The sequence below is a fragment of the Pteropus medius genome, unplaced genomic scaffold (assembly GCF_902729225.1).
Source record: "Pteropus medius unplaced genomic scaffold, Ma_sr-lr_union100, whole genome shotgun sequence".
Taxonomy (NCBI): Eukaryota; Metazoa; Chordata; class Mammalia; order Chiroptera; family Pteropodidae; genus Pteropus; species Pteropus medius.
This window is the reverse complement of record NW_024346824.1, coordinates 755,935-782,901: the sequence shown is the minus strand read 5'-3', so window position 1 is coordinate 782,901 and position 26,967 is coordinate 755,935. Positions and strand designations below refer to the sequence as shown.

The 26,967-nt window shown below is 45.7% G+C and overlaps 2 protein-coding genes and 1 long non-coding RNA gene across 8 annotated transcripts in view; 2 read left to right on the top strand and 1 right to left on the bottom strand.

The window, feature by feature from the left end:
• The window catches only part of NFYC (nuclear transcription factor Y subunit gamma), a 59,510-nt gene extending 57,583 nt beyond the window's left edge, over nucleotides 1-1,927 (bottom strand). For 3 of the 6 annotated variants that reach the window (XM_039876680.1, XM_039876676.1, XM_039876683.1), the window contains exon 1: nucleotides 1,671-1,828. The gene's annotated coding sequence lies outside the window, so the exon portion shown is untranslated. Of the gene's footprint in view, nucleotides 1-1,670 lie in introns of all 6 variants that reach the window. The other 3 variants (XM_039876685.1, XM_039876673.1, XM_039876686.1) reach the window with 3 other exon arrangements.
• Nucleotides 1,928-2,181: 254 nt separating this feature from the next.
• LOC120614024 (uncharacterized) lies at nucleotides 2,182-6,049 on the top strand. The gene is made up of 2 exons (XR_005655838.1): nucleotides 2,182-3,836; nucleotides 5,584-6,049. It is a non-coding gene; the product is annotated as an uncharacterized LOC120614024 (long non-coding RNA).
• A 15,103-nt stretch (nucleotides 6,050-21,152) lies between these two features.
• RIMS3 (regulating synaptic membrane exocytosis 3) overlaps nucleotides 21,153-26,967 on the top strand; it is a 33,529-nt gene continuing 27,714 nt past the window's right edge. Inside the window, exon 1 of the mRNA XM_039876671.1 lies at nucleotides 21,153-21,471. The gene's annotated coding sequence lies outside the window, so the exon portion shown is untranslated. The remainder of the gene's footprint in view (nucleotides 21,472-26,967) is intronic.

Here is a 26,967-nt window from a genome sequence, read left to right as displayed (position 1 = left end):
GAAGTGCAACATCTATCTAAAGCTTGAAATACCTAACATAGACAAGGAAAAACAAACTAGGAAAACATAGTAACTTAACACAAATGTGTTTCCCTGATCGCAAATCTTGTAAGATGCAAATGTTAAACAAACCAAGTTACCATTCAATGGAAACTGAATGCATCCCTAAGAAGCTGACTCCAACTCTCAATGGCAACAAAAGCTTTTTGAAACATGAACTAGAAAGTGGTGACAAGTCTCCTTACTTCAGACAAGATGCAAAAAGCTATGCACTAGTTTTTGTTCCAGGCTTTTTATATATATATATATATATATATATATATATATATATATATATATATATATATATATAATTTTAAAATATATAATTTTAAAAATGCATATGAGGGTCAGTGTATTTTTTAGGCACATATATAAAAAGAAAGAAGCCAAGATCCAGGATCCCTGTCAAGCTCTCTTTAAGAGGAACCTAACGATATCCATTCAACAAATAATTACCAAGTCTAATGTTTGCTGGAAAGTGTAGCTTTGCAAACTCGGCCCTGACCTGTATCCTCCCTAGAGTAAGAAAGCTTGAAAGAGAACACCTCAAAATTAGCTGCATGGTCCTGGGCCCTAATAACCTATAATTGCTCTCTTACTATATAACTACTAAGTCTGAAAATGTTCCCCAAAAATACTTCGTATTTTCTCACTCCTATAGACCTGTCACTACTAAATGCTATGCCTTGTAGGCTTGGCATTGTTATTAAGACCGGGCACACCTACCCAACAGGATCTCTCCCTCAGGCTGGGTCTGTTTACTTCCTCCTCACATCACATTCCAAGTTTGGTAACTTTGGACTCCAGAGCTCCACCGAAACCTCAGCTTTTCCCTGATATGATCCTAACGTTCAGATATGTCCTTAGGGCCCTGATACCTTTTCTCCTATACCATGCGCTCAGACTTGGTATCCATGGAAATCAGGGTCATTTGCAAACTGTGTTAACACTCTATAAGTTTAATACCCCTGGATCTCGAAGATTCTCTCGGCCTGTAACTCGGGTTTCAGTGTTTCCAAGCCTGGCACCCTTGGGGCTTGCACGCCCCCAACCTGGGCCCTGCATGTTCCACGGAAGCTACTTCTGGAATTAGGAGGGCCTCCTACTTCAGGCCCTGCACAGGCTACCCCAAAGTACCTGCCAGACAACACCCTCCCTCCTCCCTTAAGGCCTTTAGGCTGACCCCCAGCCTCTGCCCTACGCCTGCGCCGTAGGGGGGGGTCATCAACCTGCAGCCCAAGCCCCAGACCCGCGAATCCCTGCAGCCTCAGATTCCTTCATCACTCCCTAGGCCGGAGCCAGCGCGACCAATGAGGTACCAGGTCCGCGGCCTCCCTGCCACCGACCAATCACGAGCGAGCCCCCCCGCCGTCGCCTTCCGCCAATGGGAGAAAGCCCGCGGGCCGGGCCGACTAGGCGCACGGACCCCACGAGCGCAGCGGCGGCGACAGCGGCAACCCCGGCGAGAACACAACATGGCGGCGGACAGGCCGGACCGAACTACAGCAGCGGCCGCGCGAGGGAAGTGAGGTCTCCGCCAAAGGCGGGAAGCGCTGCCCCTCCCCCCCGCGCCGCCGCCGCTCACCTCTCACCTTCCCTCCCGCAGATGCTCCCGCACACTTACACACCTCTGCTCAGGAGTCCAGGGAAGAGCAGGAGCCGCCCAGCGCTCCTGCGGAGTAGGGCAATGCAGAGGCCTGGGCACCGCGGAGGGGAGGGGAAGCGTGCGTCACGGAGAACAGCGCGCGCGAAGCGGGGGTACAAACAAGATGGCGGCCACGCCGTTTGCACCGTCCCCCCTTCTCCTCCCCCTCCCTTGGCGCCTCGACTCGCAGTAACTTGTAATGCGCAGAAGCTGAGTTGCTTGAAGTCTCGCGAGAATTGGGAAGGGACGACGACATGGTGAAGCGGAAAGATATCTGAGCTTTCTGACTCCGCCCTTCTTTCCGGGAGCCGAAGGAGTTGCCTGGTGACCTCCTTAGGGCGTTCTATGCTTATGGTTTTGGGCTGTGGTGCGCACACTTTTAATTTTTAGGAGTTTGTGTGTGTGCATTTCTTTCCTCTTCGTGACGGGGCTCAGGAATATGTGTGTATTTTTAATTTGGGAAGAAAGAGCTGAGAGACGAAGGACGACATGGGGAGGCCAGATTAAGTGTGTTGTTGAAAAAAGTAGGTACCAGTACCGTAAAAGAGGGGATTTAACACCAAAACTGTAAAACGATATACTCCAGAATAAAGAACAGCACTTCCAATGGTCAGCTTGTAATCTTACATCGACATAGACATTGTTTTTCTCATTTGAATGCAGAGTTTGAAACTTTTATCAAAGAATTGGAAACCACAGCTACAATGAGCACTACATTATCTCTTTAATCTCCACAACAACTTAGTTCTACGACATTAGTATTGTTTTTATTTTACAAATGATAAAACAAGCTCGAGCTAACTTGATCAAGTTTCCACAGGTAGTGTCAAAACTCAATTTGAATACCTCTGAAACCTGTAGATGCACTCATCAAATATGTATTGAATGGAATCTACAGTGAGACAGGGCATTAGGTAGCAAGTACAGAGAGAAATGAGATTGCTCCTGCTGGTGGTTACCTTGAATTTTACAAATGACCTTGGAGCCTTTCTGATACTTGTGTGTCTCAGTGGTCCTCAGTAATAAAATCAACAGACTTATTCTTTCCTTGGAGTTCATGACCCTGATGATCAAGTAGCTGAGAATAGTGGAATAAAACTCTTGACTTGAATTCAGGAAAATTGTTCTCAAATCCAACCTTAAAAAATCTAAATTTAGGCACTCAATAAATATTTGATGAATGAATGAATGAAACCTAACTGGCTATAAGACCTGATTTCACTGAGTCTCAATTTCATCATCTGTAAAATGACCTAATCCCTACCTCCTGGGAGTGTAAGGGGGAGTGCTTTGTAAATTGCAAATATGTTATAAAGAGGTTAGTGATAAGACATTTTCAGACATGAGAAATGGCATAAGAAATTAAAAATGGAAACTCAAAATAGTATGTTGAGATAGATAAGCTGAACTAATGTGAAAAAACTAGGTAAGTCTACAAATATTTACTGAGCATTTATTCCATATACTGTATTTGCAAAAGATGTCAAAATGTGTAGAAAGCAGCACAAATTAGTATTATTATTAAAAGTATTTATTGACAGCACATAGGGGCTGTATTTGGTTTCTTTCCAAGAGCCTGAAATCAGGTTGCCCTCAGAATTAAACTAATAAAAATTTACATAGTAGAGGATATTAGCCAACATATTTAACAACAGGTAGTTCTCAAGCATCAATCTAACAGATTTGAAGTCCTGGAGCTATCCTGTGCTAGGCGTGCTAGGCGTGCTAGGTGTTAACCCCTCAGTTGCTAGTTTGTGAATAGTAGGTCCGAGAGAATCCCAGGGGATGGGAGTTGTCAGGAGGTTTGGGACAGCAGCTAATTTACCAGCTAGTATGAAAGTATTTCACTATTTTGGTAGTATTATAACTGATAATAGTTATTATAATACATTATATTATAATATCTGGCCTGTCCCTAGGAGATTATACTTCTTACTCTAATGTCATCAACCTTGGTCTTGTTTTAATCAATGAAATGTGAATAGAAATGGCATGAACCACTTGTGAGCAGAAATACATAGGCTATCTCATGATTCTGCCATATTTTTTTTCCTCATCGTGAGAGCAGCATATCCCAAATAGAGGTGTTTCAGCTTTGGTCCCAGAGTGAAGATGTGCATAGCCACAGCTGACACATGTAATATGTAAAGTGAGTAAGAAATAAACCTTTGTTATTGTAAGCCACAAAGATTGTTTTAGTTGTTTGCTACTGCAGCATAACCTAGCTAGCCTAAACTGACTAATGCAGCCCTGGAATTAGCTACCTGTGGAGGTAAGCCAAGAGCTTGTCTACAAACAGCATCAAAAAAGCACACTGTGATCCAGGTCATATGGGAGGAATCTCAAGAAGGCAAATGTGATTGTAATTTAATAAAAGGAAGCTTAATCAATCTTAACCAATCATGCTATATCCTGTTTGCAGAGGGAATCTGTGAACCAAAGGACTTAATTAGCCATGACAGCCCAAAACAAGGCAGAGAGTCAAGCACTAGCATTACCCCTCTAAGCCCTGTGTCAGTCAAGCTGACCTGAGCATTTGGATTTCCTTGTCCATGTCATCCCTGTAATGGCTAAGAACTATTTCAGGCTGCCTCAGCTAAGAAATGCTCCAATGTGTTTTTTCTGGTGTGATTTTGCCCACTCAGCAAATGCCTTGCCTATAGGGACAATTTAGTGATCTGCCACCTACTGAATTCCAGCTCTTTTGATACCTACATTTTTCATTTAGTCTGTTGGATTCTGGTTTATGTAACTATCAGTTTCTGTGAGCTTAGTGAATACGAGAACCCTGCTGAGAGTTGGTTCTACTCTTTGCTATTAAAATTAGGCTTCTGAGTTTACAAGGCAGAACACCAGTTCTGGGATGATGGTAAATTCCTTAAGGTTATGGCACTGTAGAGGGACCTGTCAAGAGGGCCAATTGGATGACCTTGAGCTACACTCTATCTCATCGTGTCCCTTCTTTGATCTAAAAGAAAAGCACTAAGTGCTAAAGAGATGATTCACTGTGCTGTGGGAGTTCAAAAAAGGGAAGGATTACTTCCACTTAGTATGAAATATGGGAGGAGTTCAGGAAAGCTTTGCAAGGATGTGACATTTGAACTGGGTCTTGAAAAATGGGTAGAATTAGGGGAAGAGCATGCTCTGTGTAGACAGTCACTAGAGCAAATAAAGGAAGCCAGGGATTAATTGAGGAAATACAGAGTAAGAATAGGAAGAACAATAGTTTAGAAAGATATATTAAGGTCTGGTTAAGGCTCTTGGGCTTTATTTTTCTACTATGGAGAGTTGTTTTACCATTTTAATCATTTTTAAGTGTATAGTTCAGTGACATTAAGTACATTCTCATTGTGCAACCATCACCACAATCCATCTCCAGAATTTTCTGATTGTCCCATACATTCTCAATGGTAGTTTTTACAAAGGGGGGTGACATGGTCAAAACTGTATTTAAAGACAATCTGGCAGAGAAAGTAGGATGGAAAAGAGTTGCTAAATGACCAGTTGGAGACTTCCACAATAGTTCAGGCAAGATGGAATGAAGGCCTGAACATATCAGTAGCAATGAGAATGAAGGGAAGAGGATACACATATGAAGTGATATCGACAAAGTGGGTTTGAAAGGACTTGACTATTGATTGGCTACTGTTGGGATGGGGATAAAGAAGTGTTTAATGTGACTCACAGGTTTCGCACCTGGAGGATAGTAGTTCAAGATGAAGACTTCTCTAGAGCATATAGAAAGTCATGAATTCAGATTTGGACATATAGAGTTTGACTTACAAGCAGGACATTATAAGCTATGGGATGGACATTTGTTGTCTTGCCTGCTCAACACCTTTGCTCTTTCAACTGATAATGCCATTCTATTTTTCTTTTCTTTTTTTTTTTTTTAGATTGTAGAATCATCCTTCATTTGTATGTCGTGCTGGGCCAGGAGGGTATGCGGCCACGAGAATGCATTTCTCATGTCTCTAACTGGGGGAAGTATAATTCACCAACAGCCCAGCTGTTCAGTTCTGAAATCCACGCTAAGCTTTGAAATCCATCACCCTTAACTCCTAGGCCTCACTTCCCACAGACTACTCCTGGCCAGTGACTAAGCACAGCAGGAGTTTTAGGATAGGATTTTTTCCTCCTCTGGTGGATGACTTTGGCTCAAGGACTCCTCAAAGACCTTACCAAACTTTTCTTAGAGCCACACTGCAGTCTAAAGCACTTCCACCTTGAACTCCTTCCTTCTCCTTCTCCTTTACTTAGGGTCAGAGCTATATCACTGTCTGATGGTTATCTCTGAGTCTTCCCTGGCTCCTGCACATTTTCTCTCATGGATGTTTTCCATAATACATTTTTCACATTTAATCCTGTCTTAGTGTCTGATTTTCTGACGATCTGAACTGACACAAGGGGAGGGAGGATGAGATAGCTTCTATCACAGTATCACTTCTATACTGCCTCAGCCATGGGGTAAGCATATGACCCAGGCTGATGAGTCATAATGATCCCCACATCTTGGCCCTGTGGCTCCTTAGAGTCTCTCAGTGCCATTTGGCTCCAAGACCACAAGCTACGTAGTTTGCCTCAACTGCAGACATAGCTAACCAACTCTTGAGTGAGGCCTCACAGTCCTGCTGCCTGAGGCCAACTAGTTGCAAACATGGATTCTATGGCTTCTCTTGCAACTTCCAGACCCTGATGATACAGCACTCCACAGAGCATGAGACCTGGCTTTCTGAGCAGCTCCTAAAGGGGCCAACGAAGCAACTTGGAAATACAAGAGAGTTAACTACCCATAGGGCAAACTGACCAATGGGAGAAAGGAGCAGGATACAACAACCTACTCTCCCTTCCTCTGATGGACTGTTTTAAGGTATAATTTCTCTGTGTAACCTGTCTAGAGACATTCTGCATTGCCAGGTGGGTGTGCCTATCAGAAGACTAGCTGTGTCTTGTGAAGAAATAACCAGCAAACATTTGCTTGTATTGTTTCCCATCTTTTCCTATTTCCCCATTCTCCTCATTCTCACTGCTCTAGGACTGTGCATCCCACATAAAGCTTTAGCTCTTAATCCCTTCTTCGGGTCACAGTTTCTGAACAGATAGGCACATGACTCAAACTAAGATAAGCAAAGCCTTCCTAAAGATGTGAAATATAGGAGAGATGACTTTTCTTCTGGAGGTCTTGAGCAATAAAGATATGTCAGTGGCTATCACTTCTGCTTCATGGAGAGAGCCTGCCTGAGCATGAAGGCATCACAGAGAAAGGCAGAACACACACACACAGGGATACAGAGCCCTGATATCCTCTGAGTTCCTAGATCTAACTGTCTCAAATAGGTGTAACTGTTTTGTCATTTTTTATCTCTCTGAAGACCAGTTTTCTCAATCCAAATAAAAGAAAACATGGTCACCCATGGATCCCAGGTCACCTCCAGTCAAGAGATCAGCCAAGTGACTTGACTTTTAGGTTCAATTTTGAATTCCTGGGGAAAAGAGCTGCTGCTTGGGCTAGATTTGGCCAAGTGTCCACCCCTGAACCAATCAACTTTGTTGTGGGCGAGGGTGGGGCCACAGGGTAATGTATAAACATGGCCATATCCACTGTAACACGGAACAAAGGTATGTAATAGCAAGGTGCAGGGTAGAATAACAGTTTCCAGAAAAGTGGGACTGGAGAGTTGGGCAGACCAAACAATGGCTGCCCACTCTCTGAGAATAAATAATGGAAAAGAGGATAAAAAGAAGAGGTCAGAAGACAGAACACTCTAACCCAATGCTATCCTACACTTACCTGCACCAATGCTATTCAGTAGAACTTCTACAGTGGTGGAAATGTTTTAGATCTGTGCCGTTCAGTATAGTAGCCACCAGCCACATGTGGCTATTTAGCAACTTGCAAACTGCTACTGAGAAACTGAAATTTTTATTTTATTTAAATTTAAATTTAAATAGCTATATGTAATTAATGACTACGTGTTGGACAGCACAGATCTAGACAATTGGTCTAGATCTTGGGAAGGTAGCACAGAGCATTGATTATAGTGTGTGCTTTGGAGTCAGCCTGAACTGGGTTCAAGTCCCAACTCTACTTCTTAGTGGCATGAGCTGAACAGTCTGCTTAACTATAGATGTGAAAAGATATAAAGAACAGTAAATGGTATGTGATGCCAAAATGAGAGAAAGAGACAAAATATCTGTAAAGGGACAAACAGTCTGTTGGATTCAGCAATTTGGAGACTATGAGTGAATTGAGACAGGAATGTTAAAGGTGTCATGGCATAATAGCCAGACCAGCAATTACCTGTCTTTTAGACACCTGATAACTTTGTTTTCTCTGGAGGGGGATACCAGGCAGGGAGAGATAGAGAACACAAACATGTTCTCTTCATCCTGGTGGCCACATGGGAAGCTGAGAACTAAAAAGCATGTCCTGAAGGTAGGGGTCCAAGGTCTAGCCAGAAGAACAGAATCAGAAACACTGTCAGTTGTGGGGTCTGGAGTCAAAGATAGTGTTGCTTAGACCAAGGAAGCCACAAGGAAAGAACGTCTCACCTACATACCTTCATTACCTAGTACTTATTGTGTGACTAGATTGTAAATCCTTCAATGTTCAGGACCTTGTTCATCTTGGTATCTCCAGTTATCTAGTAAGTTTCTGGCACCATAGTAGGTGCTTAATTAACATCTATAGAATGAATGAATGCAAGTAAGCCATTTTATTCCCTGGTGCTTTGTATTTACTTTAGAAATATTAATTAAGTTATCAGAGAGAGAAACTCTGCAGTGAGAAGGTGCCAGGGAACCCTTCTTGGCTTGGAAACAATTTGTAAGGCCCTTAGCACACTGCCTGGCACAGAGGACTTGCTTCACGAGTGGTCACCATGGTAATTATTATTAGTGAGGGAGTAAGGTTTTGCATAAGCATGGGCAAGGCCTTGATGATAATAATTGCTAACATGTGTTGATCTCATTTAATCCTTAGGCCCACTCAATGAGATAGATTTTATTAGACTAATTTTATGGATGAGAAAACTTATAGAAGAGATGTGATTTATCCAAAGTTAGCCAGCTCAAAGCCAGTGTTGAATTTGAACTTACCTGACTCCAAAGTCCAGGCTCTAGCAACAAAGATTTGGGATCCAGGGAGCAGGATTCTCAAAAGGAGAGTTAAGGAAAGTAGTTCTGGGGTTGAAATTCACTTCTAATTTCTTTCACTCGCATAAATCTCAATGCCTTCTTCTCCCTTCAACACCCATTACTTGCCTTCTTGCTAAGGTCCTTGTCCTTTCTACTGAGTTCCCCTCTAAGCCACCCTTCTGCTTTCTGTCTCATTCAACCATGTCTACTCTGGTTTGATTGAAGAAAGCAAGAGTTGAAGTGAGGTCAAAAGGAGATTTTTTTTTGTTTGGTTTTGGTTTTAAGGAGAGCGACTCTAGAGCAATTTTGCAAAGTAAATATTCCAGTAGACAAGTAGAATTTGACAATGCAAAAAAGAGAGAATATCTGCAGATGTAAGTTCTTGGGGTCTTCAGCACAGGCTGAGAAAAGGTTGGCCTCTGACAGGAGATGGGACACTGTGACTTTCCTTCAGAACAAGAGAAGACAGAGAATATGATTTATACAGAAGCAAAAAAAAAAAAATAGTAAAGGTTAGGATGCTTAAAATCAAGAGTTAAGTTTTATAGCAATCGATGATGGCATGGTATATATAGGGTAGTGTTTCTCAAATTGCAAGTCATAATCCATTAGTAGATCATGAAATCATTTAGAAGTTTGCAACCAGTTTTATTTCAGAAATGGCATAGAGTACAACTGAAAATTTGAATTAATTGCATATAGCAAGGGTAAATACTGTGAAAACTATTGTGAAACTTTTTTATACACACAGCTACATGTGTACTGGTTACACTGTAAAATATATTTCTTATTGAGGGTACAGTAAAAAATATTTAAAAGCCATTGGTCCAGGATGTGACCATGGGAAAGTAGCTGATTCCTAAAACTTTCTTTCTCTTCCAGAATTTTCCATCATGCTTGAAAACTGGTCTTGCTTTGTGAGCAGATAATAGGCACCCTAAGGGGCGTGGGCCTGATCAACTATGCCAGGTCTTCCAAAATAGTGCCTATGGCATGTGGGTTCCATATGTACCCCCAAATTAATCTCCTAGTCTTTAGGGCTACTCTTTCTTCCTGGTTTCGGCTCCCCTCATTGTCCCAAGATGACTGCCATCAGAGATTCCAGGGGCTGCATACTTCTTCATTCACGATTAGCGAGGAAAAGAGTGTGTGTGCCAGCCTTTTCAGCAAAACTCTAAGATTCACTTGATTGGCCAGTGGGATTGACTGGCTCAGCCCTGTTCTACCCTGAAAGAATTGGCTTCCTGGAAATATATGGATCCTGGAAAGGATCACAGGGGGCTATTGGAAAGGGGGAAATGGAAAGAAGAGGTAATCAACTAATGTCCAATACCTATAGCCTTTAAGGTGACAAAACTAGTTGAAAGTTTCCTTTGTGATGGCCTGTTTGCTCTGAGCTCCATTCTAGCCTTTCCATGCTCTGCTTTGAGCTGAAGATTGCTGCTTTGAGCTGAAGACTGCTGGGCCCTGAAAACTACATTTCCCAGACTCCCCTTGCCTGCTGGCTTCCTGTCAGATTCAGCCAATGGAGAGTACAGGTGGGAAATTGTGTGGCTGGAGATGAGATGGCAGGAGGAGAGGTGAAGCCATTGTTCTCTCTGCATCTACCTGAGACTGGCAGCAGCAAGCAGCTGGTGGATATGGGCTCAGAGACCTTCAGTGTTTCCTGTGGTGGTAGGCTACTGCCATGGGCTCCAACAGTATCAGTGGTACTGGAGGGGCAGCAGTGAGTAGCTGTAGGCTCCAGTGACCTCTGGAAATTCTGCTGGCAGCAACATTTCAAAAACAATGCTCTGGCAATGTCAGCAACAAATGCCCTTCTGGGTCCAGTAACACCCTTGCATTTGATCCAGGCCTACGGGTGGTAGAAGGATCCTACAGCTACTAATTTCCAGTTTGCCCACTTTACCCTTTTGCTCCTTTAAGCTGACAGGTTTCTAACCAGTTCTCTGAAGTAAATTTCCTCTGTTTGAAATTCCAAGCACATTTTCTGTTTACTTGTCTTCATCCTGTCTGACATAGTGCTCCCTGGCGAGGTGATAAGCTGACTGCCATGGCTAATTTCCCAGTTGTGTTGTTTGCAGTTGTTGGACTGGGTGATGCCACAAGAGAAGCACAGTAAGCTCTCTGCTGGGGCGCTAGGAAAGAAACAAGGGCAGACCCTGGAGAAAATCTCCTCCTTTTGCTTCCTCACCTACTTCTAACTATTAGAAACCATGTGATGGCGAACCTACTATTGCCTCCCAAGATAACTTGACTCCATATTGTAACTGGGAGGGACAGGCTCCAGAATGACTGGTAGGAGTTCAGCAATGAGTAAGGTTGGCAAGGGGACCCAAAACAGAGAGACTAGGAAAGTGTGTCCATGCAGCAAAGGAGAGTTTAGTAAGGGAGGAGGGGCAGCGACTATTACCTCTGCTTCCACTTTTTCAGAGGTGCTGATGGAAAGTAAGACCAGTGGTTTCCAGCCTTTTCTGTCTTACCTTCTACCAAGTGCTCTGTAATCAAAACAAGAAAACTGACTCTTCCAATGGCATTTATCCTTGCCAATAACTGGGAAACTGTTACTAAATCTTTACATCTAACCTGGCTTACTTGTGTGGGTTTCTGCTGCTATCCAAACCATTAAGGGGTAGCCAAGTCTCTGTAGGGACTGAAGGAGTAAGATTGTGATTGACTCCTAGAAGCCTCAAAGGGACAGCAGTGCCAAGAATCCTACTTCTAGCAGGGCCCCTTGCCATGGCTGGTAGTGTTTTGCAAAGTGGTCTTAGGCAAGTCCTGCTTAAGTGTGACTGACGATTAGAAACCTAGATCCAACTCAGCCCTTACCTCGCTCTGTGATCTTGGACAAGTCACTTAATTAAGCTCAGTCTCAATATTTCCATCTGTTTTAAAAAGAGCAGATGGATATTTCTTTACATTCTTTTAAAATAAACTTTTAAGGGTGTGGATGGGATGGAAGAAATGATAGGTATTTCCCTCTACTCTTCCTTCTTGCCCATTCACCCCAGGTTTCTATATCAAGTAAGATAATAAGTGTTAAAATGATCTGAAAAGTACAAAGCACTATACAAAAGCAAAGAAGTATTATTATCAACATAGTTGTTAGCTTAGAAGGATGAAGGCAGGGCATAGGCCCAGAGCCAAACATCTGGAAGGCGAGATCTTAACACCAAAGAAGGAAAGTTACTTTGTTCAAATTCTTTCTGGAACGGCACTTTCTTTGGAGCAGATCTGGCACTGGAATCCTCTGAAATGCTGAAGTGGGTCCAGGAAAGTGTTAAGGAGTAGGATAGGGCATTCAGCAACCAAAAGACACTGGAGAAACACCAGCCCTGGCTCCTCAGCTTCTTTGTGATCCAAGAAAGGATGCAATGTAAAGGGAAGGCGGATTGTATCAAAAGGGCTCATGTTCAAAGCCAGGTGTGTGTTGAATCCTCCCACTGGCCCGTTAACCAGCTACCAAGCTATTTTGGGAGCCAGGATGTCATTGCACTCCGTAACTAATACTGAATTCAGTTGCCAACAACCTAAAAAGCATTCTCTCTACACAGTGTTCAAAGAAAACATTGATCTGGAGACCTAGAGATGGTCTAGTCAAACTGAGGCCCAGAGAGGGACAGAGACTTGCCAAGATAACAAGTTGAGTCAGGCTCATAGGCCTGTAAAGAACAGAAACCTAGCTCAAATATAATAAAGTTTCCTGTAAGGACTGGAATTGAAACACCAGTAGGAATGAGGCGGGTCTAGGATTCACTGTTCTCTTCATTCTCCTTCTCACACCCTCCCCATCTCTGCACAGGGCTGCTCCTTTCTCCTCTACCTAAAAATAGGCTTCTTACTCTTGGTCTCTGCTCTCTCTTATCTTGGCTTGCACGTGGATCTACTGTCCTAGGCTCGCTTGTCTCTGACCTCCCTACTTTAATTCCCTCTGCCATCTCATAATTTCTTTCCATTTCTTGGTTCAAGAGAGCCTCTAATTGGCCTGTCTCAGATTGTTATACTAGGCCATTAGTTAAAGGTCACCAGCTAATATATGAAATGGTAACCCCTGGCTCTGATGCTGGCCCAATCTGCTCAAGTCTAGAGACTGGAGGGGCTAAGTGGTCTCAAACATGGCCCCACCAGAGTCTGTGGTCTGAGCAGCTCTTTTTCACAGTGCATGTGAGTTGGGCAGGCACTGTGCCATCCCTGGGACCATGTGACTAGAGTTCAAAGCTCCAGATTTTCTGCCCAGAACTTTTTTCAAGGAATTTGTCATGTCTTTCCTTTATTTATGCAGCAGACATATCTTAATGCCCATTAAATGTCATTCATGCTCAACTTCTTCCTCCTCTCCTCTTCCTCCTCCTCCCTGCCTTGAGGAAATTACCATACGGTGAAGATAAAGGCAGGAAAATAATTAGAATATATGAGTGCTTTAGAAGAAGTATAAACAAAGTAATAATAACTACCACTTACTGAGTACCTTGCACCAATCACTGCTGATCGCTTCACATACATTTTCTCATTTAATCTTTACAGCTCCCCTGTGAAGTTGGCACCACATTGTACATATGTGGAAACAGGCTCAGAGAGTGGTGCACAGATAATAAACAGCACAGCAGGACTCTGATGCCAAAGCCTGCTCCATTAACCACTGTGCTATGCAGCCTTTATCATGTTGGTGGAGTACAGAAGGCCATCTTGGCCTAGGGAGGAGGCAGGAATAACTGGGGCGAGCAGTAGACTTCTGGGAGGAGGTGACATCTGAGCTGAGCCTTGGAGCAGTGTGAGCTTTCACTAGGCAAATGGGACTGAACAGCAAGACGTGAGCACGGAGGAGCACCTAAGAGGCTGGAGACTGGGTGTGAGCAGGGAACAGGGCCGGGAGCACGTTGTGTGCCCCTGAGAGTAAGTTCCTCTCTAAATTTGTGCTGAGGTGCCTCATTTGCCCGACCCTCATCCAAGCCCAGGAAGGGAGTGTGGCGTTGAGGCCATGAGGAGCAATGAAGACAAGGAGCTAGGAGGAGAAGGCAAAGTCAACAGAGCTTAAGAAATTCTGGGCCTTTGTTCCTGAAATGGACTTGAGGTATATAGGTAGAGTCCAGAGTGAAAAACTCAAGAGAGATGACCTTTAAAATAACCACATGGACAGCAATCACACTAACGACGCTCTCGGGCCCAGATTTTCCGCACAGCTTTTTTCTGCCTGACTTTCAGGTCTTGTCTTAGATGTTACCTCCTGTAGGAAGCATTCCTTGGTCTCTCAAGCTTGCCTTAGGGCACTTGGTTTCAACATACATTGTTCAGAAGGAATAATTTTTTTTTCTCTGATGGGAGCAATATCTGTGGGGCTTGGCAATAGATTCCCTCTTACTCACAGCACTTCAATTAGACACTGAACTATTTCAGCACAGAGGAGCCCGTCCCACCAACGCTACATATTCAGAGGGCATTATAGCCCTCCTAGATCTAGCCTGATGGTCTTCAGAGTACATTGCTGCACATTCCTTGTTGAGGACCTAAGATCCCATACAAGGACACAGGTCTACCTTGAGTATTAAGTGCCACTGCCACTTCAGCAAAGCTTCCTCTGATAGGTGGAGCTAGCCTGTCCCTGTACTTTGGAAATATTTTCAGGTTGTAATGATGCAAAGTATAGATAAGTTTTATTTCTTCTAATAATTCAATGCCAGAGAGAGCTCTTTGTGCCAGATAGGGTCAATGGAACCAAAAACAAATTTCCAAGGTCAAAATATCAAGTCCTCAGTTCTGCACTCTCTACATGTAAAACACAGTCTAGCTCAAATATAAAGGAGGGTGTTTTTTTATGAATACCACAAAGTTCCTTAGTCTAACTACTGCTCCAACATGCAACAGCCAAAACCACATTGCCATGACAATCCTCTATGTTACTTTTTTTTTTTTAACGCCTGCAGCACCTGGTATTCCAAGGTGGTCTCCCATTCAAGTACTAACCAGGCCCGACCCTGCTTAGGTTCCGAGAACAGACGAGATTAAGCACGTTCAGGGAATGGCCATACCCTATGTCACTTTCTCTCTCCATCTTGATTTCTTATTCCTACTAATCCTTAGACCATCTTTTACCTCCTCCTGACGGTCACTATTAATGGAGACCTAAGCCTTACCCAGCCAGTTTCTCCTTGATATTTCCAATCGGTTCAGCCCTACCAGGCTGTGAATACCCTGACTGCAAGGGCTGGGTCTTGTCCACCCTTCCATCCCCAGTAGAGCATGTGGCTCATAGCAACTGCTCAGTGAAAGATAGTCAGATGAAAGAATAATAAATAGCCTCCAAAGAGCCAATGCCAACTTTTTCAGGCCATATCGATTTTTTTTCTCTCTGTCTCTGGTGTCCTACCAACCTCAACACTTTGAATCCTACATATGTTGGAACCAGAAGAAAACTTAAAAATCATCTAGCTATCTCTTTCCTCTATCATTTCACAGATGGGATGATTGAGGTCCAAATTTCATGTATTTTCCAACAATCTCAATTTAACGTCTCTAGATATAACTTCTCTGAACTCCAGACCTAATTCTGCAGCCCCTCATTCAGGATGCCCCATAGTACCTGTATCTGAAGACGCCCAGCACTGGATTCAGCATCTTCCCCAGGCCTGGTCCTCCTCCAGGCTTCCCCAACCTGGTAAGAACATCATCACTCACCCTGCTGCTGGGACCAAAATGTCGGGAGCCCCCTTTTATCTCCTACAGCCTCCCACCACCAATCAAACACCAAGGCCAGTGGTTTCTAATATTGAAATCATAAAATCTCTTCAAGTCCTTTCTGATTTCTTTGTTTAAATGCCCCACAGGCCTCAATGGACCCCTGCAAAGTCTCCCCATTAGTTCCTTTGAATCTGCTCTTTCCCTGTTCCAATCCATGCTCCTCACTGCAGCCAGAGTGACCTTCGAAAAATGCTACTTTCGGATGGAAAAAGATATTTCATGATGGACCTAGAGGGTATTGTGCTGAGTGGAGTAAGTCAGGGAGATAAAGAAAAATGGCATATGATTTCATGTACATGTGTAATTTAAAGAACAACAAGAAAACAGAAACTAATAGAGAACATTTTGAGGGTTACCAGATGAGAAAGGGATTGAGAGGGTCGATGAAAAATGGGGAATGTACTAAGAAGTATAAATTGATAGTTACGAAATAGTCGTGGAGATGTTAAGTATAGCATAAGGAATATAGTCAGTAATATTGTAATAGCTATGTATGGCGTCAGAGGAGCACTAGATTTATTGGGGTGATCGCTTCGTGAGTTACATAGATGTAACTAATCGCTATGTTGTACACCTGAAACTAATATAATATCGTATGCCAACTATAACTGAAAAATAAAAAATTATTTAAAAAAGAACAATGATGATAAGAAAATGCTTTCTCATTTAACTCCTTTGGTGTAAGATTTTCAGTGGCTTTCTACTTTTAAAAAAATTAATATTAATGGTAATAATTATCATTGTTATTATAGCTAACACTAATGAGAATTTTATTATGTCCTGGGATCTATTCTAAGGATTTTATACATATCAACTTATTTAATCCTCACAACTCTAAATATTCTCATTATACAGGTCAGGAAACTGAGACTCAGAAAAGCAACTTCGGGGCTTTTGCATAAGCTCTCACTCCATCCTTGACTCTGAGATCTGGTTGACTGCTATTCAAACTTCAGACAGGACACTTTGGGGGAATCCTCTAAGACCTCCCTTACTAGGCCAGGCCTTCCTATGGCATGTATCCAAGTTTGTAATTACGTATTATTTTGGTGGGGGGTCATTTGATTGACATCTGCCACCCCGATAGGTTTTAAATTCTAAGCTTTGCTCATTGTGTGTCCTCAGTACCCAACATGTAACAAATGCTTGCTCAACATTTGTTGAATGGATAAGTGAAAAGTTTTTTTTAATAAAAGAGTTGTGGTCAGATTTGCTTTAGAAGGATTTCTCTTGTGCTGAGTCCAAGTCACTGCCAGCATCTGGATTTAGGAGTGAGAGGAAGGGAGTCTAGATGAGGACCGTAGCCATGGGGATGGAGAGCAGTAAATGAACCTGGGAATATTTAAGAGGTAGATTGAGCAGGCCCTAATAATTAACCGGATGGAGGTGAGGATGGAGAAGGAGTCAAGAGTGACTCCCAGGTTTCTGACTTAGGCAGCTAGTACCTTCAACCCAGGCAGGGAGCACCTAGGAGGAAAGAGCCAAGTTAGGTGGGTAGAGCAGGTAGCCCTTAGACCAAGTCAACTGAAACTTGGAAAAGTTCTCAGAATCTTTGTGCCCAAACTCTAATTTGGTCCTGGTGTACTTGTCAGCCTTGTCTCCAACTTACCCCCCCCACCACCACAACAAAGGGCACAGAGACCACCTCCCCTCCTCCAAGCGCTACTCTTCCCCCTCCCAAGCTGTGAGTACTGTCCCACTCCTTCACGCCTCCCCCAAACTCCTCACTATTCAGCTTCAAGGACATCTCTGGGATCTCTCCTCAGGGCCTCCATCACTTCCTGGGGTTAACATGTCCTCTGCTGTTTCCAAGATGTACTGTATTATAAATGTTTCTCTGCCTGTCTCCCCTATTGGCTGTTTCTCTCAATTCTGAATCCCCAGCACCTGGGACAAGGCCTGAATCAAGATTAACCTCAAAAAAACTTTGTTTTCTAGATTTCCCCCAAGGTCTTGGCTTTTTTACATTAAGGATGGAGCCAGGAGTTGGACACTGAATTCTGATGCCACCATTTAGAAGTAGGACAAGAGACTTCTCTCAAATCCTGTTTCCTCTTCTGTCAAATGGAGATGAACTGCAGTGGACCTACGTAGAAGAATTGTTTTGAGGATCAAGTTAAATACTCGATGCTAAGTTTTTATCACAATGCCTGGAACACTGTTAGCTCCCTCAGAATTTTTGTTGTTATTTATCCTAAGATAAAAGTTCCCGCCTTAACGCCGGGAAGCTGCGTGAGCTGGAAACCGAGGGTTGCAGTTCCCAGGATGGCCACACGAGAGAAGTGGGGAGCAGCCTCGAGGCGAACTCTGGCTCCGCTCGCTGAAGGCACCTGCTGTGGACCCAGATGGCCTGGCGGGGATTTCTAGGGCTTTCCGGCCCCTGAACAAGTGGGCGCTGGCCGGGACGCTGTGGGAGGAACCTCCGTGGTGTGCTCGGCCTCAACTCTCACAGCCACCGCCGTCCTTCCTGCTGGTCCCCTTCTCGGCTTTGAGGAAAGTCTGGGCAGCCCAGAGAGTGCAAGAGTAGAGGGCAAATAGGATTTATCCTCTCCTGCTTGTCGTTTGTCTTTCAAACTTGAGTATGATCACTTCCTCTCTATTGAAGTTTTTATAATCAAATTGATCTATGTTTTTCCTTTGGCTTCTAGGTTTCATCATGCTTAGAAAGTCTTCCATCTCCAAGAGTAATAAAACATTGAGTATGTTTTCTTCTGGTACATTATGGTGTTATTTAAATATGCACTCCACCTGGAATGTATTTGTGTAGAGAAAGGACACAGCTTTCTTTTATTTCCCCAAATGACTTGCCAGTCATTCCACCCATTTGTTGAAAGGCCCATATTTCCTCCCATTTACCTGAAGTGCCATCTTTTTTTTTTTGAAATCACTTTCTGACATTCTGTTAATCAAATTCCATTTTTAAAAAAGGACTGGATACGACATATTTTTTGTAGCTCCTAAACCAGTTTAAACATTGATTTATGACTAAAATAATTTGAGGACCTAAATGTTTCCAGATTTGTTTTGAATAGTATGTTGTATTCTTATCACAGTATTTGATTTTTTTCTGAGAAATAATAAAGAAATGCCTCAATCACTATTTATTTTTAGGAGCATAATTAACAAATTGATGAAAAATGATCCATTCCCACACTTTATAAAATCTAGTGCCTTCTACAGGCAAAGAAAAAAGTATAGCCCTGGTTCCTCTAGGGCTACTTCAATACCATACAGCTTTAAATATTTTGACTTTATAATATGGAGTTTAATATCAGTATTCTTTGTGACCTTTTTTGATCTGATTCTTAGTTATAATTATTTGGAGGAGTTACCCTAGGCCCAGGGTATTCGATAAATGGTAAGTGAACACACTCCAAGACCCTCTCCCAAACCTTTGCATTTTATAAGACCTGTTTAAGTTCTTTTTTCTGTTTGTCGATTGCTTGTTTTATTTTTTGTTTGTTTCTGTAGATGTTCATGCTTTACAAAGCTTTTTAGAATCTGTTTTTATGCTTCATGTTAGTCATCTGTATGCCTCCTCCTTAGTTGGTGTGAAGTAGAAATTAAATCAGCCTGAGTCTGGGCCTGGCCTCTGGTGGAGGGACAGTGGCTCTAGTGGAGGTGCCAGAGACATACAGAGATAGACTGAGTTGTGAGGCTTCAGAGTGAGGGCTGCCATTATCCCTGTGTTGAGCCTTCCTCCCATGCACCTTTGGGTGGGCTCCATCCCTCCTATGCTGACCTCAAGTGCTATCTTTATCATACATCCCTTGTGTGGTTGCTTATTTCTGTGCTCCACTTTGTTCCACTGGTTCCTCTAGGGCTACTTCAATACCATACTGCTTTAAATATTTTGACTTTATAATATGGAGTTTAATATCAGGTAAGGCGAATCCCTTTTTTTCTAGATGTTTTATTCCTGCATGTTTATTCTTCTATATGCATTTAAGGATCAATCCATGCCCCCACCTCCCTATCCAACTCTCCCGGAAACCAATATGGAGTTTTGCAGTCTCTGAAATGATATAGAAAGTGTACATCTGCACATTTCTCTAGAGGGAAAGTTCAAGTTTTCATCAGATGTGCAAAGGAACTAAGATTCCAGAGGGAGCCCCTGGTTTACATGATTCTGTGATGGAATGCCTTGATTCTCGATTCCTCCCTTCTCTCCCATATCTTCACAGGCTCGGCTCTCTGCATCTTACACTTCCACCATTGTCCCGGCTAATTCCCTGGCCCCTATCTTGTCCTCCCAAACTATTCTCATTCGTCGCTCCAGAGCAATCATTCTACATCACAGGCCTTAGTTCTAGGCCTGATGTAGATTAGATAATAACAAAAATTTAGCTAATAAATGAATAAAATTGTTTGTCCCAGCTCTATCACTGACCAGCCGTGGGATTCAGCTTTGGGCTATCCACACTGTTGGGTCTCAGTTTACCCTTCTCACAGATCAGGTGAGAAGAGATGAAATAGGGTGAGGGACATGTAGAGGATACAGCCAGCTATCCCAAGAGAGTCACTTAGTCCCACACCTTTCCACTCTCCATTCACAGTTTAATCCATGCTCTCAGCAGGGAACACTGTTTGTTTTGCCTGCCTCCAGCAAAATTTGGGAAGGCAAATACTAATAACATTGTCCCTTCTGTAAATGAGTGAAATTAAGAACACCGGAGCCCCAAAGTGGAATTGACCACCTAAGCAAGGTAAAACACAGCAAGATGGTGGCAGGCATGACCCTAGGAGACACTTTATACTGCAGCCTCCTCAAGGCTGCCAAGAAACCCAGGACTCAAGGAGCTCACTTGGAAGTTCAATTAGGCTGATGCCAAGTCCTAGAGCAGGGTTTCTCAGCCTTGGCACTACTGACATTTTGGGCCTGATAATTCTTTGGCATGGGATTATCCTATGAATTGGAGGATGTTTAGCAGCATCCCTCATCTCTTCTCACCAGATGCCAGTATCAACCTCCAGTTGTGAAAACCAAAGATGTCTCCAGACATTACCAAATGTTCACAGGGGTGGGGGTTGGGGGCAAAATCACCTAAAGTTGAAAACCACTGCTCTAGAGGGCAGGGGAGGGAGGTTAACTGGAGTCTAAGGAAAGGACACTACAACCTTACTCTTTGTCTGAAAGAGACATTATAAAGTCTTTTTTCTTCATAGCAGGCACTGGGGCAAGTCTTTTCTCCTCTTTGGGCTTCAGTTTTTCCATTTGTAAGTTGGATTTGGTGTTCGTAAGTCATTTTCCCCTTCTTTCACTATCTAATGTTCCTAGATTTGATCCAGGGTGAAACAGGGGTACTGCGGTGCCAGTGAGGCGCCTCAAAGGAAAGGATGAGAAAGAACATGTAGAGGATGTGGTGGAGAGGAGGACGAGGTGTTGAGGCAGTAGTGTCCTAGGGATATGGAGAAGCTTGAGCCATCTTCTAGACCCCAACCGCTTCGAGGCCTTATTAGCGTAGGTCGCCTCCAACCAGGCAAACCCAGACTCGGGCCTTACCCATAGGCCCCGCCCACCACCAAAGACCCCCGCCCCTTCAGTAGCCCCACCCTCCTGACCTAGGCCACGCCCCCATCAGGCCCCGCCTCCCTCTTCGCCTCCCGCCAGCCCGGGCTTGGGCTTTGCACCCGGCGGCTGCTGAGAACCGTGGCGGCTGCAGAGCCGGCAGCGCAGACGGGCGGAGCGGAGCTGCCCAGCCCGGTGGCGGGCGATGCCCCCGTGAACCTCCCTCGCGGTCCCTCCCCGCCCCGCGTCCCTACCCCTTCGGAGTCCGCCGCCCGCCTGGGACCGGGCCGCGCCTACCGCCGGGTCCGCGGGGCGGGGTCCCGGGGCAGCACCTGCCCCGCCTCGCAAAGCCGCCTCCGCCAGCGGAGACCCCTCCCTGTCTGGACCCCAGCCCCGCCTCCGGGTAAGTCAGTAGGCCTTGCTCGCCTGGGAGTGGACGTGGGGATGGGGCTGCGGAGGTCTGGGGGACCACCGGGGGAGAGAAGAGGGGCTCCGGCCGGGAGGCGCCACGTAGGGATCTGAGCGCGCAGGGTCTGGGGGGCGGGAGCCCGGGGAATGAGCATAGTGTGCGTGATGGCTCTGGGGTGGGGGCTAAGGTATAACAGGGGAACATGGGGTGTTTGAGGAAGCCTGGAAAATGGGGTAAGGGACCCCACAGTCTTGAGTTTTTTGCTGACGCTCAGAGCATCTGGGGCCCTGGTCTTCAACAGCATTGCCTCGCATGGCATTTTTGGAAAGTGCTTAAAATCCCTCCTGGAAAGGGAGCTGGAAGGCAGCCTGCCTTTCTCTGTCCTGCCCGTGCCCTGGTTGAGAAGCAGCCACTCTTTCTTCCTTGTGAGACACCATTGTGGTGCCTAGAGGACCCCCCACTCCATGAAAGAAAAGGGGTGGTGTTCACTCCAGCCCTAGAATGGGAAGAGGGGGCTTCTGGGAAGCTGGGAAAGGCAAATTGGTCAATCCACGGTGGGGAGTCCAAGGTTCATGGAGGCTTGGCAAGACCCTTGGTGAGCAGCCTGGGCACCTTCTCATTCAAGAGAGTGTATCTTCACTGGCTGGCCTCCAGGCCGCCTGAACCCACGCCCACATCACCTTCTCTGGACAGCCCAGTCTTGAGGAGTGGGTTCCCAGTATCCTGAGCCTGAAAACGCAGGGAGGGCCCATAGCGCCTGTGGTCCTGGATGTGATTGGCAATGCCATAACCAAGGCCAGAGAACAGGGGTGCTGGCTGGCACTGCCACCTGGGAGCCGTTTAGATGTGGCCCTACGGGGCTAGGGAGCCTGGATGAATGTCAGTATCCAACCCCAGCTCCAGGGATGTTGCCTGGGTGTGGAGAGGAAGGCTGCTGCCTCTTTGGTCCTGTCTTCTGTCTGCGATGACTTAAGTTTAGAGTCCTTGGGTTTGAAGCCTGAAGTGGTGGGAGAGGGCCTTTATGGGATAGGCCTGGTCACCAAGGGGTTAACTAGCCAGCCCCACAGTTGCTGCCAGCCACCAATTAGTCTGTAATCAGGCAGCTGCCAACTGTCCCTAAGGGCATGTGGGCAGCCTAATGGGACATTCTCTTGGGGGGTTGGTGGTTAGGGAAGGGGTCTGTGAAACCTGTGCTTAAACCAAGCACCATGCCCTTCAGAGTCTGTTTAGGGCCCACAGACCCCTTCCCTGCCCTCTGTGCCAGGCTGCCTGGCTTAGGGACCTCCAGCCCTGTGGTTCAACACCCACTTGACCCTCTGCAGGATATGAAGCCCTGAGTTAGGCAAACTTGGCTTCAGACCCAGTCGGTGCCACTTTCTGGCTGTTGCTATTCAAGAAATCACTTCCCCTCCCTGAGCTTCCTTTAGTAAAACAGACCAACCTTCTAGATCTGCTGGGAGGAGTAAATAAAATGGTGGGTTTAGGCTGCTTAGCACAGTGCCTAGCACTCAGGGAGCTCGGTAAGATAGCTGCTGAACTCACCACCAATTCCTGTGCCAAGGACTTGACAGGAGAGGCAGGCAGGAGTCAGGTGCTGAGGACCAGCAGGGACCAAGGTCCCTCCCTCTGGGCATGTGGTCTCGTGGGCCACTGTCTCTGTGTTATTATCTTTCTCTCCCTTCTTGCTCACAGACACCTCTAGTCTCTGGACATTAATTGGATTTTCTTCTGTAGAACCCAGGGTTGAGGTGCTCCTTTCTGTGCTTCCCCCATCCCTAACCAGGTACTAAGTTCTACGGGGTCTGTCCGGGGTCTGGATTATGTATGCAGCTGTAACAGCAGCTGGCCCTTTAAGGAAGGAAGAAAACAATTATCCGGCCTGGGCATTGCATCAGCTGGAGCCTGGAGGGTCCCTCGGGAGGGGGGGGCACAGGCTGGTGGTTGATTTCATTAGTGCCATGTGAGAACTCTCACCGAGTCTGCCCCATTCCCCAGCCACAGCCTTCTTCCCCAGGCAGCAGCAGCAGCCCCAGCTATGTTGCCTCCCCCACCCTGGGAGCACCACCTTGAAGGACTCTATCTGTACACCCCTAGCCCACGTCATGGGCCTGGGCAGAGGGTGGTATAGGGGAATATCTCTCACAATGGCCTTTTGCTGACTGGGGATGCCAGGTGTGCCACCTGTACGGGCACTTTGCTGACAGTGGGGGTGTCTCCCTGATTAGTGTCTGGCTGACCTGGAGGTATTTCTCCCACACTGGCATTTTGTTGATCCAAGGAAGGAATGGTTTCTACATTGGCCTCTACACTGGTATTTTGCTGATCTAACAGAGGGACTGTGTTGCCTGGGGTGTGTGTGAACTGAGGGCACGGGTGAGAAACAGTCGCTCCCTGGTTGGAGGTGAGCTGGCTGTGAATGGTGAGTCACAGACACCAGGTACTTGGGCAGCAGGCAGACGTGTGTTCAAATGCCGCATCCTCTACTTACAGGCTCTGTTACCATTTCAAGCAGGTAGTCTCACACTCCTCCGGAAAATAGGAATAATTTACACCCATACTTCCCTATCCCCATGAAGGTGTTTGGGGGATTAAATGTACTAACTGGATGTCCGGCACCCAGCCCACGGCTGGCAGGTGGAGGGTGTGCATAGAGTATGATGATTCTCTTCCCTTTGCAGGTTTGGGTTCCTCACACCTTGTGCTCAAGAAAAGGTGTGAGGAGCCCTGGACAAGAAAAAAAAAGGAAGGTAGGAGTGGGAGGAGTGGAGAGAAGGGGAGAAAGAGTGTAGACCCCGCTCCCTGCTGAGTGCGATGCGTTCAGACACCTGATGTACCAAGCTCTGTGAGCCAGGCGGACCCTGCCTCTGGGAAGGTCCATTCTAGCCAGGAGATGGCCCAGAGCAGGTGACATGTGTTGAAAGAAGGGAGTCAGGGAGACTAGGGTGACAAGGAGTTGAGGAGGCAAAGAAGAAGGGGTGAAGGAAAGGGAACAGTGTGTGCTAAGGCTTCAGTGATGGTAGGAACAGGCCTTGTGTGATGGGAGAAGGGCAGCAGGGGTAGAAAGAGGGTAGAGAGTGGGCAGGCGTCAGCACAGCCAGGCCGAAACTCCCTGGTCTAGCAGGATACTAAAGATTTGGGAATTTTCCTGAAGCCAAGGGCAGCCCCTAAGAGATTTTAAGTAGAGGAGGCAGAATCCCACTTCCAGAGTGTGGGCTGGGGTCTCTGGCCCTCAGGCAGAACCTTCTCAGAAGTGACCTTTTGCCCTTTCCTACCCCCTTCCCTTGCAGCAGCCCTGGTGCCCAGGGACCTGGTTGTTTATGTGGTTCATCTCAGGAGGGAGAGGACCAGTCCCAGTTCCTCCAGCTCTCTCACTCTGGGCCTTGTTGACAGAGTTCATCCTTTGGGATCAGGTTCTCCCAATCCACCTGCAGAGCCAGAGGGCATGCGGCAGAGCTGAGGCACCAGGCTGGCCTATGTTCCCATCCCAGATCTCCAGTTCAAGATGTTGGTGACCTCTGGCAAGGCACACCCCATCTCTGAACCTCAACTATTGAATGGGATTGATATTATCTTTCTATGGGGATGATAAAATTAAATTAAATTCCAGATGGAGATCACAAAACTCTATCTCAATGTTAGTTAGCATTTTTACTCTGTTGCATGGGGGCTAACACCTACTTGGGCCAGGCCCAGGGCTGGCTGTGGGTGAGGGCAGGGCTGGTTTCATGAGTCTGTGGTTGTACAGGGCCCTGCGCTTAGAAGGACCCCACACTTGGTTTAATGTTTTGCTGTCACCATCTTGAAATTCTGAATAATTTTGAATAAGGGGTCCTGCATTTTCATTAAGCACTGGGCCCTACATATTATATAGCCCTGCAAATTGGGTGGGGGTAGGAGGAGACAGGGAGGGACACAGACCTGCAAATAGTTCCCAAGTGGAGGAGGTATAAGGTGGAGGACATGACTAACTGTCCCGGGGTGGGTGGGATGTTAATAATAGTAACATTTATTTAGTGCTTACTGTGTGCTAAGTTTTCTGCTAAGCACTTTACATATTCATCTTCAAATAGCCCTATGAGGTAGGTACTATTATTATTTCCATTGTATAGATGAGGAAAATGAGGTTAAATTTCTTGGCCAAAGTCACATAGCCATCAAGTAGCACAGCTGGGATTCAAACCAGGTTGTTGGACTGCAGAGCACATGCCTGGACCAGGGAAGTCTTCAGCTATGAGAAGGGGCCCCTGAGCTGGGTCTGAGGGACAACTTGGAGTTTGCCAAGGAGGAGGGTGTTGTGGGGAAGGGAGGGCTGTCTCAGCGGGGAAGCGCCTGAGCCGAGGCGTCGTGCTTGGCCGGGAAAGGTGGAACCAAGTCCAAATGTCTCCCAAAGGCTGAAGGAAGTAACCTTTGGATTTCATGGTTCTGATTTTTCAAGCTCAGAGCTCCTAGTCACTCTTGCCCCAGTCCCTGCTGCTACCATGACTCCTCGGAGCTGCCCGGCCCATTTTCTTGCCCCGTCGCACACTTCTCCCCCACTAACAGATACTCTCATCTACTCTCTTGACTTTAATTACCTTTTCTGGGCTCAAGACCTGAAGGTATAACTGCCTCCTGGGCCACATTTAGATGTCTCGCAATCAGCCTCAGGTCCAAACCCAGGTCCCCAGCTCCGCCTGCCAGCACCTGCTCTGCCTCCAATGTCCCCAGCTCATCTCTGCCACCACCATCCACCCACTTGCTCAAGCTGGAAAGCTGGAAGTTCTCCTGGACACCTCCCTCTCCCTCACCCCCACATCCCACAGCCAATCCTCAGCAAGTCCTGTTAGTTCTCCTGAATATCTCTCTGGAATCTGTCATCTCTCTCCCTGCCCGCCACCCCGTCCTAGGCCACCATGAGCTCTCACCTGGACCACTGCGACAGCCTCCTAAACTGGTCTCCTTACATTTCTATTCTTACCTCACTTGATTTCATTTTCCCACTGGAGCTGGAGTGATCTTCTAAACATAAATGTTTATACCATTTTCCTGCTTAAGACCCTTCCAAGACTTTTTGGAATAAAAGCTAGACTCTGATGTAATCTGCGAGGCCCTGTATGAACTGGTCCTTGCCTACCTTTTTGTATCATCTTGCATCTCCTTCTCCCTGAGCTGCAGAACTTTCACACATGTCCCTCATCCTGGAATGCAGTCCTCCTCCTGATGCCCTGTTAACTCCTACTTATCCTGTATATACCAGCTTGAACGCCATTTCTGCAGCAAAGCCTAAAAACCGGAAACTAAACACCATCCCCCTCCATAGGACCTTGTACTTCTTCATGGTACTCATCACACTGGAATTGCTTTTCCTTTGTCTTTCTTTCTCGCTAGACTGTGAACTCCATGGGGTCAGGAATACCATTTTGCCTAGCCCTGGCACATAGTAGGTACACAGTAAGCTGTTCAGTGAATGAAGGAATAGATGAATCATTGCTACAGCATCCTCTGGTCTTC